This window comes from Halichoeres trimaculatus, unplaced genomic scaffold (genome assembly GCF_033239565.1).
Source record: "Halichoeres trimaculatus isolate MK-OKI-2021-1 unplaced genomic scaffold, fHalTri1.1 fHalTri1_scaffold_14, whole genome shotgun sequence".
In the NCBI taxonomy this organism is placed as follows: Eukaryota; Metazoa; Chordata; class Actinopteri; order Labriformes; family Labridae; genus Halichoeres; species Halichoeres trimaculatus.
In genome coordinates, this window is record NW_027437192.1 from 4,098,634 (window position 1) to 4,106,273 (window position 7,640).

Sequence of the window (7,640 nt, forward strand, 5' to 3'; positions counted from 1 at the left end):
AAGCAGTAATTTTTGGTACTCGTTAGTAAACTCAAACACAAACTGGGCTTTTCCTCCTTGGATCAGTGCCCACTTCTTCTGACCATGACTACGTGACCACACTCACTAGCCCAGAAACCACCTGTAGCATCGCGTTTCTACGTGGGAGAGACTAAACAGCCATGCACCTGACTTGGCATGTTAGCACAAGCTAATCACGGGTATTGGGGCAAACCTGGTTAGCAGAAAGCTAATTCTCATTGCTCTTCACTGCCTCCACTCGCTTATCAACACGCAAAGGCACTTGCACATTTGGTGCGCTGTGATTGGCTGATGTGTCCACACTTACTCTGCACCCAGAAATGTCCAGATAGCACCAAAACATCAACTTACAGACAGAGTAGAGGGTTCGAGGCAGACATGAACACTGACACACATGTATAGAAGCCCATAAGTGAGAAATGAGCAGGAATATTCTTGTTGAAGTTGACATTTAACTTTTTTTTAAATTTTGTGTTTGTAAAATAAAATGTGGATGTCTTTTTTTAAAAATTTAAATTGATAATAAAAAATAAATAAAAATTAAAAATATTTAAGAACAAATGAAAAACATTGTAATTTGTTTTTTATTCAAAAATGGAATTTAAATTACTTGAAATTCAAAAATTTGCAAAATATGAAAAAAAAAAGTTTTTTTCTAAGTTTGAAAAAATGTCAAAATTGAAATTTCAAAAATTTGCAAAAATCTTAAATGCATAAAAATTGAACAATTTTTGAATTTCAAAGAATTTGATTTGCCACAGTGAGGTCACTGGCTTTACACAAAGCTGGCGCCCTCCGCTGTTACTGTCCTGTAGCGACCCCAGACAACTTTTAGCATGTGTCAGTGGTTAGACCCCAATTTATAAGTTGGCCCCCCAACTTTTCTCATTATTTTTTAATGGAAAAAAATTGTCTTATGTTTGGGTTGAAACAATAATAGTTTTAAAACATCTCAAATTTTCCTTCCCTGGTGTTGTAGAAAAACCCATGTTTCAGTCTCTGTCTGAAACAGTTTGTTTTGGTTGCTGTCTCTTTAAGGTTCCCCGCCCCACAAACCCCCTTCACTCTGATTGGACAACCCTCTAGAGGCGTTTCGGGGGCAGGAAGGTGTGTTGTCATTAAGAAGTTTCATTGTAGAGATGTAGTATATTTTTCAGAGCAGAGCGTCAGTTTACAGATTCAGAGATTTTTCCAACATGTGAATACGTAGTTTTGAAAATCTTTAATACCCCCTCTTTAAGTCTTTAAAGACTCATGTCTGAAGTCACAACTGAAAAAAATGATTATTTCAACTGCTGCTTTTTGGTTAGTTAATAAAACAGAATCCCTGATTGGAGCTGAGACCAGGCGGTTTTTAGAGGATCAGAGAAAGATTTGCGTCTTTGATAAAGACTCTTTCATCACTTCACTCCAGCATCCTGGAGCTGTTCTTAATTTATTGATGAGGCGGCTGATCAATACGTCGTGTAGAGACAAACGATGACAGCGCTGCATGGAAGTGATCTCCGTTTGATAACGGACGTGCTGTGCCGGGCTGACGTCCCACAGCTGCTGATTAATTGATCAAATATCTCTAATCTGGATCGCTCCGGAAGCTGCGAGGAGTGAAAACACTCAGGTTGACTCACGCTCAGTGAGCTCATCAGTTACTCAGTCCAGGAGCTCAAACAGGAAATCTTTATTCAAATCATCTTTAATTTCAGCATTTATTCTCCTACAGGCTAGCATTAGCTGCTCACTGCTGCTAACGTCCTCTTTTATTGATTTAAAAAACAAAGTTCACATCTTTAACTCCGTTAAGAGGTGAATTCTTCAGGTTCAGTCCTCAGATTTTCTTTCTGAAAAAGATAAAAATGTGACAAATTGAAAAATCTGAGAATAAATATTTTTCTACTTATCTGAGATGTTAACTCTTACCTGGATCCACACAGGTGTAGGAATACTTTAGGTACTTCCTGGTCCCGGGACACGGGTTGGAGAAGATGTGGTTTGAAGCTCGAACGGAGCAAAAATGCCTCCCATCACACCTGTAGGAAATAAAACATACATACATGTTTCCAGGGTTTCATGTAACTTTTAGAAGAGCTTTAATTTCTCTTTGATGAAAAACAATATTAAAGAGGGGTATTTTGCTTTTTTGAAAGTCTTGATTTCGTCCCTCTGGTGCCACCATAGTATCTTTACATGAATAACAGCTAAAAAAAAATTTGTTTATCTCTCTGTTGTTTTAAAAAATCTTATTTCAGCTCCTTTATGAAACGTTTGGTTTAAGCTGCTGTCTTTTTAAAGCTCTCTACTTCACAAACCCTCTTCCTTCTGATTGGACAGCCCTATGGAGGCTTGCATAGGCCAAGCTGTGTGCAAACCTGGCTGTTTTATAAAATATTTGAAAAAAAGGAGCACATTTATAACCCGCCCATCTTTGACCAACTTAACTGACTGCAACTGTGTGTTCTTGTGTGTGTTCTCGTCACATGACCCCTCACCTGTCAGCTAACACCTGCAGGGTGTTGGAATGTCGACAGGTAGTGCTGGGCGGCTTCCTGCGGGGTGCGCGGTACCTACACACCCTCATACTGGTCCTGCCGTAGTTAGCCATCAACACTTTGATCACCTGATCACCTGAGGATGTACAACAACGCTTTGATCACCTCAGGAAGTTCATGTCCGTTAGCTTTTCAAAATAAAGTGACTGGAAAAAAAACCCCACCACAGTGAAGCGTCGCCTTCCGTCTCTGACACACGTAGTGGATTCCTAAACACAGATTTCGGATCAGGACAAACTTTGTGTTGATGAATGCATAAACACACATAGAGAAAAGCTCAGGTACGTACTCCCATCCTCACAGGTGTATGTGGTCTCCATCCAGAAACACCTCGTCAGACACGGTTTAGCTGAGTGACACAAGTGCATCGGGACCCAACACCTGTAGCGACCGTTACACCTGACAGGAAGGAGAGACGCGTCACTTCACCTGAACCAGAACGCAGCTGAGTGAGTCAGAGCGAGGATGAGTTTGTTTCACCTCCTCCTGATGGTGTTTAGGACCGGCGTTGAGGAGCAGAGCTCAGGCTCCACCCGGTCAGGTCGGCTCCCGTCAACGCAAACCTCCGACTCTCTGTGACTCACCTCCACGTCTCGCACGAGGATCAAACCGCCGTCTGACAGAACGTAGACAAAATGTGATCATGCAGCAGGGAAAGAAGAAGATGGTTTCATGATGAATTAATAATAATTTAAAAAAAAGTTTTACAGCAGTCCAGCCTCTGAGCGGGATCCTGAACGTCACAGGTCAGTGCTTTCTCTGAAATACACACCAGAGGTCAAAGGTTAGAATCCCAATGCTGCTGACTAAGCATGTGTTAAAATTACTTATTTTTTTTAATTTGCATAAATGTGTAAAAAAAAAGTAAAGAGAAATTTCAAAAATGTGTATGAATTTCACTAGTTTTTGAAATCCTAAAAAACATTAAAGTTGAAATAGTTACAAAAATTCCCTGAAAGATTTTGACTTAAAAAACTCCAAACATTTCGGGAAAAAAAAAAAATGTAACACTTTCAAAAAAGTCCTAAGAATTATTTTTTTTTACAAATTTGCAAATTTTAAAAACGTTTGTGATTTAAACAATTTCCATTGTTTTATGTCAATTTAAAAATTAGCCAAAAATTAAAAAAGGAAATTAAATAAATTTCCAAAATTTTTGAAATTTTAAAAACTGCAAAAAATTAATACAAATCTAATTAAACTTTTATTATTATTTTCTTTTTTAATTTTTAATTACATTTTTAAATTAAATGTAAAAAAAAATGCTTCAACTGAGTAAACTTTTCAAATGTGAAAAATTGCAAAGAATACCAAAAAAATTGATATTTCAAAAGTTTGCAAGAACCTTCAGAATTTTTTTCAAATAATACTTGAATTTGATTACATATTTGTATAAATCGCTCAACTTGTAATCTTGTTATTGTACCAGGGGTATAAAACTTGAGGTTAGCTACATGTTGGTCCATTTTTTATTCAGTGTCAGAGTCTTTAATCATTAATACTCTCTGTTTGAAAAATGAAAATTCTTTATTTTGATAATGTTTTTTTAAGCTACAAGGAGCCACTGCAAAGGAGTCAAAGAGCCGCATGATGCTCCAGAGCCTTGGAGACCCTTGATGTAAAGGTACAAAATTAAGACAAAAAACAAAACAAAAAAATTTTCCCAACACAATCAAAGTATCTGCTTATAATGTAAAACCACATAAAATGATCATTCTTAAATGATTTAATAATTAAGCATTTTGGAAATTATATTGTAGATTGTTGAACGCAGCACGTCATTCTGCAAGAAGTACCCTCCCCTCTGACGTGTCCGTTCTCCTTTAAAAAAGAAGAACCCAAACAGAGGAAACAGTTTAAAAGCAAACGTCAGGAGTCCCCTGAGGCTGTGGGTGTAAATTTACCTTGTGTGGTTGTTGTGGTGCAGCAGAAAACGGTGAGCACTAAAAACAAACAGAAAACAGTAAAGCAACAAACAGTGAGGGTCGTTAACATGAACCCAGAGAAAACACAGAGACTGGAGTCCTGGGTATCACTAAAGTCTGGTTCATGGTCCTGCCTGGCTCAACGCAAAACTGTTTCCTTTTGCAATACTCCTCCAAGCCACATGAGGGCAGTGTGGTTTGTATGATCGTCAGATTATCCAGCTTGAATACAGGAAATAAAATCTAGCTCAGCAAACCAATCACAGAGCTTGAAGTTTGGGTTGTTTTAATGTCTTCTCCCATGTGGAAAAAAGTTTAATGTCTTGCCACCTTTTTAATTTGAGCTCCTTTTGTTTTTTTTGTTTTTTTTTTCCAAACGCACAAAAAGATGTGAAATGTTTGGGGTTAAAAATACAGAATTACAATCAAATCCAATTTAAATACAATTCTGTTATTTTTTTACATAAAGATTATATTTTTGTCAGATAAACACATGCTTTAAGATAACGCATTAAGGCTTTTAAATTCCTGAATGTTCTTTATTTTAAACAAATAAAACTTGAAAGAACTTAGAAATACTGTACTTTCAGTTTTGAATGTTTGGCTCAAACAAAGTGAACTCAAATTTGAGGTAACTTGAGTTCATGTTGTCTGATTGCTTCCACCATAACCACTAAAAACCCAGGATATTACACACACTGCAATAACTGGAGCTGAAATACAAAGTAGAAACATCAGTTTTAACAAGAAAATTTCTTAAAAGTTGTGCAGAAAATTAATCTTTGACTGAACTAAAAATCTCTAAATTTGAGTTCAAATCTAGAAATATTTTATTCTCAAATCTAAAAATGTTAAATAAAAGACAAATTTCCTGAAGCTCAATAAGTGAAATACATTGAAATTCCAAATTTCATTTTTCTAGTGTTATTAAATTTAGAAAATGGATGCTATGGGAAAAAAATAAATGTGAAAGAAATTGTGATTATCACAAAAATATAGTTTTGTTATTTTATTGCACACAGGAATGACCCTTGAGGATTGTAACTGTATCAGCAATGGTTTCATTTGTTCAGTGTCTTTTCGACATCCAGTTCAGACGTCCGAGTTGAGTCAAAGGCTTTGTATACACATAGCAATTTTTTTTTTCAGAAACAAATATCCCCTTCATTTATTTTCAAAAGTAAAATTTTGGTAAATCCCATGATAAGTGCGGCTCCAAGCATGCCAAACCCAAACCCCTGTCAGCCAATCAGAATGAGCCTTCGCCATTCGGGTATGATGTTTGACAAACAAAAGCTCTTTTTCCCTGGCAGAGTTGTCCAAATTTTCACTTTGGACTGAGTTTTCAGAAAACCTTTTTTTTAGTGACATAAAGCTGGTTTGGTGTGGATGACAGCTGTAAATTTATAAAAAATATGTGTATTTCCCAGGTACCCAACTGTAGACACTTTAATGTTGTTACTGAATCTGGAAAACGTTTTTTTTTCTTTCAAGAAACCATTGGCGAGAGGACAAATTTAGCTAATTCAACTGTTTTTCTGAAGAATTTGAAAATTCTGTTCTTAGACCTACATGGACACAGATCAAGGAAGGTAGAAAATATTAAAAATGACACTCACAGAGAACTGCGCTGACTTTCTGTAAAAGCTTCATCCTCCTGGTGACAAATCCAGCATCACTGAAGAGATCTGAAGTCAGGTTTTCACAGAGCTCATGAAAACATGTTCGTCTGTTTCAGTGAAGTCAAAGAGAAAATTTGACAGAGAGCACAGGCCTGAAACTGACACTGAGGTGTGTGTAGAGGTGTGTGTACATTTTGACTCATTAGACCTCAGGGTGTTGATCAACATCCAGCACATCCTGCTCTGAGTCCTCTTCTTCACACCACCCCGAGGATTTCTGCTTCTCCTAAAGAGTCCCAGCTGAGCGTTTAGCAGATCCCTCTCTGTTCTGTCTCTGGTGTGTGTGTGTGTGTGTGTGTGTGTGTGTGTGTGTGTGTGTGTGTGTGTAAAAACAGGAGGATCAAACCCTCACTGAACATAACTTCAGTGTGTTTAACAGCATGTAGCAGTTTGTCACTCCGCCCGTCCGCCATCTGTCAGCCATCATGTATGATGACTCATATGCAGATTATAGACACACGGCTAATATTAGGTTTCCATATGTCTGTGAACACAACGCAGAGAGAGGAATCTGGATAATCTGAAATAAAACACACTTATTATAAGAAGAAGAAGAACTAAACACAGAGCACGTTTGTTCAAGGAGGAAGTTTAATTTCTTTACAAAACAAGAGCGCAGACGCAGAAAAGAGCTCCGACAGAAGGCAGGAGGAAAAGTCTACACTTCAGTTTGACACGACGACATTCAACCACTTAGAAAATAGAGGAGCTCTGTTCACACACCGATACACACAGCCTGCACGGCGTCTACATCGTAGAAAACCAGGAGGGGAGAGCGGGGCGTGGCGGCTGAGGGGAGAACAAAACTGCACTGTAAAAACACGGTCAGGGACGGGAAATCATCTTCAGACTTCAAACCAATCAGAAAAGTTAATTATTCATCATTTTTAATCATAATTCTTCATCTTTTTTCAGTGTTTTGACCTGTTTTTCTCCAGACTACATTTTTTAAATATTTTAAGGGCAGAAAAAAAAGAAAAAGGACAAAAAAAGTTGAAAGAGCTTCATATTCTGGTATTTTTTTCAGTTGATTTTGAATTAATAATAATTAAAAAAAAAAAAAACATACATCCAAACGAAGTACAACTGGGCAGAGTCCCAGAGCCTGTGAGAGACTGCGTGAGCCAATAGATCAAAAGAGTCACAATAATCTGTGTGAACGTTGAAATGATCACACACTTTGGTTTTCACATGGTTTTTAAGACAGATTTTTGAAGCTTCACAACCCTTGAAATTCAATGTGTGACAGTGAATTTTACTAGATAGAGAAGCTCAACAGGTGATGAAAACACCACAAAGAAAAAAATATATACATCAAAGCTAAAACATAAAAAAAAGAAAGAAAGCTGAGGTTGAATTTAGTATTTGCATTTTTGATCCTTTGATGAAACATTTTTTTTTAAAATAGCCACAACACTGAAATATCTCAGAGACCAGGGGCCTATATCACGAAACACGATTCATGT

The 7,640-nt window shown here is 37.2% G+C and overlaps 1 pseudogene; it reads right to left on the reverse strand.

Annotated features, from left to right (window-relative positions):
• Positions 1-1,732: 1,732 nt before the first annotated feature.
• On the reverse strand, positions 1,733-6,145 carry LOC141802849 (L-rhamnose-binding lectin CSL2-like; annotated as a pseudogene).
• Between the last annotated feature and the right edge of the window lie 1,495 nt (positions 6,146-7,640).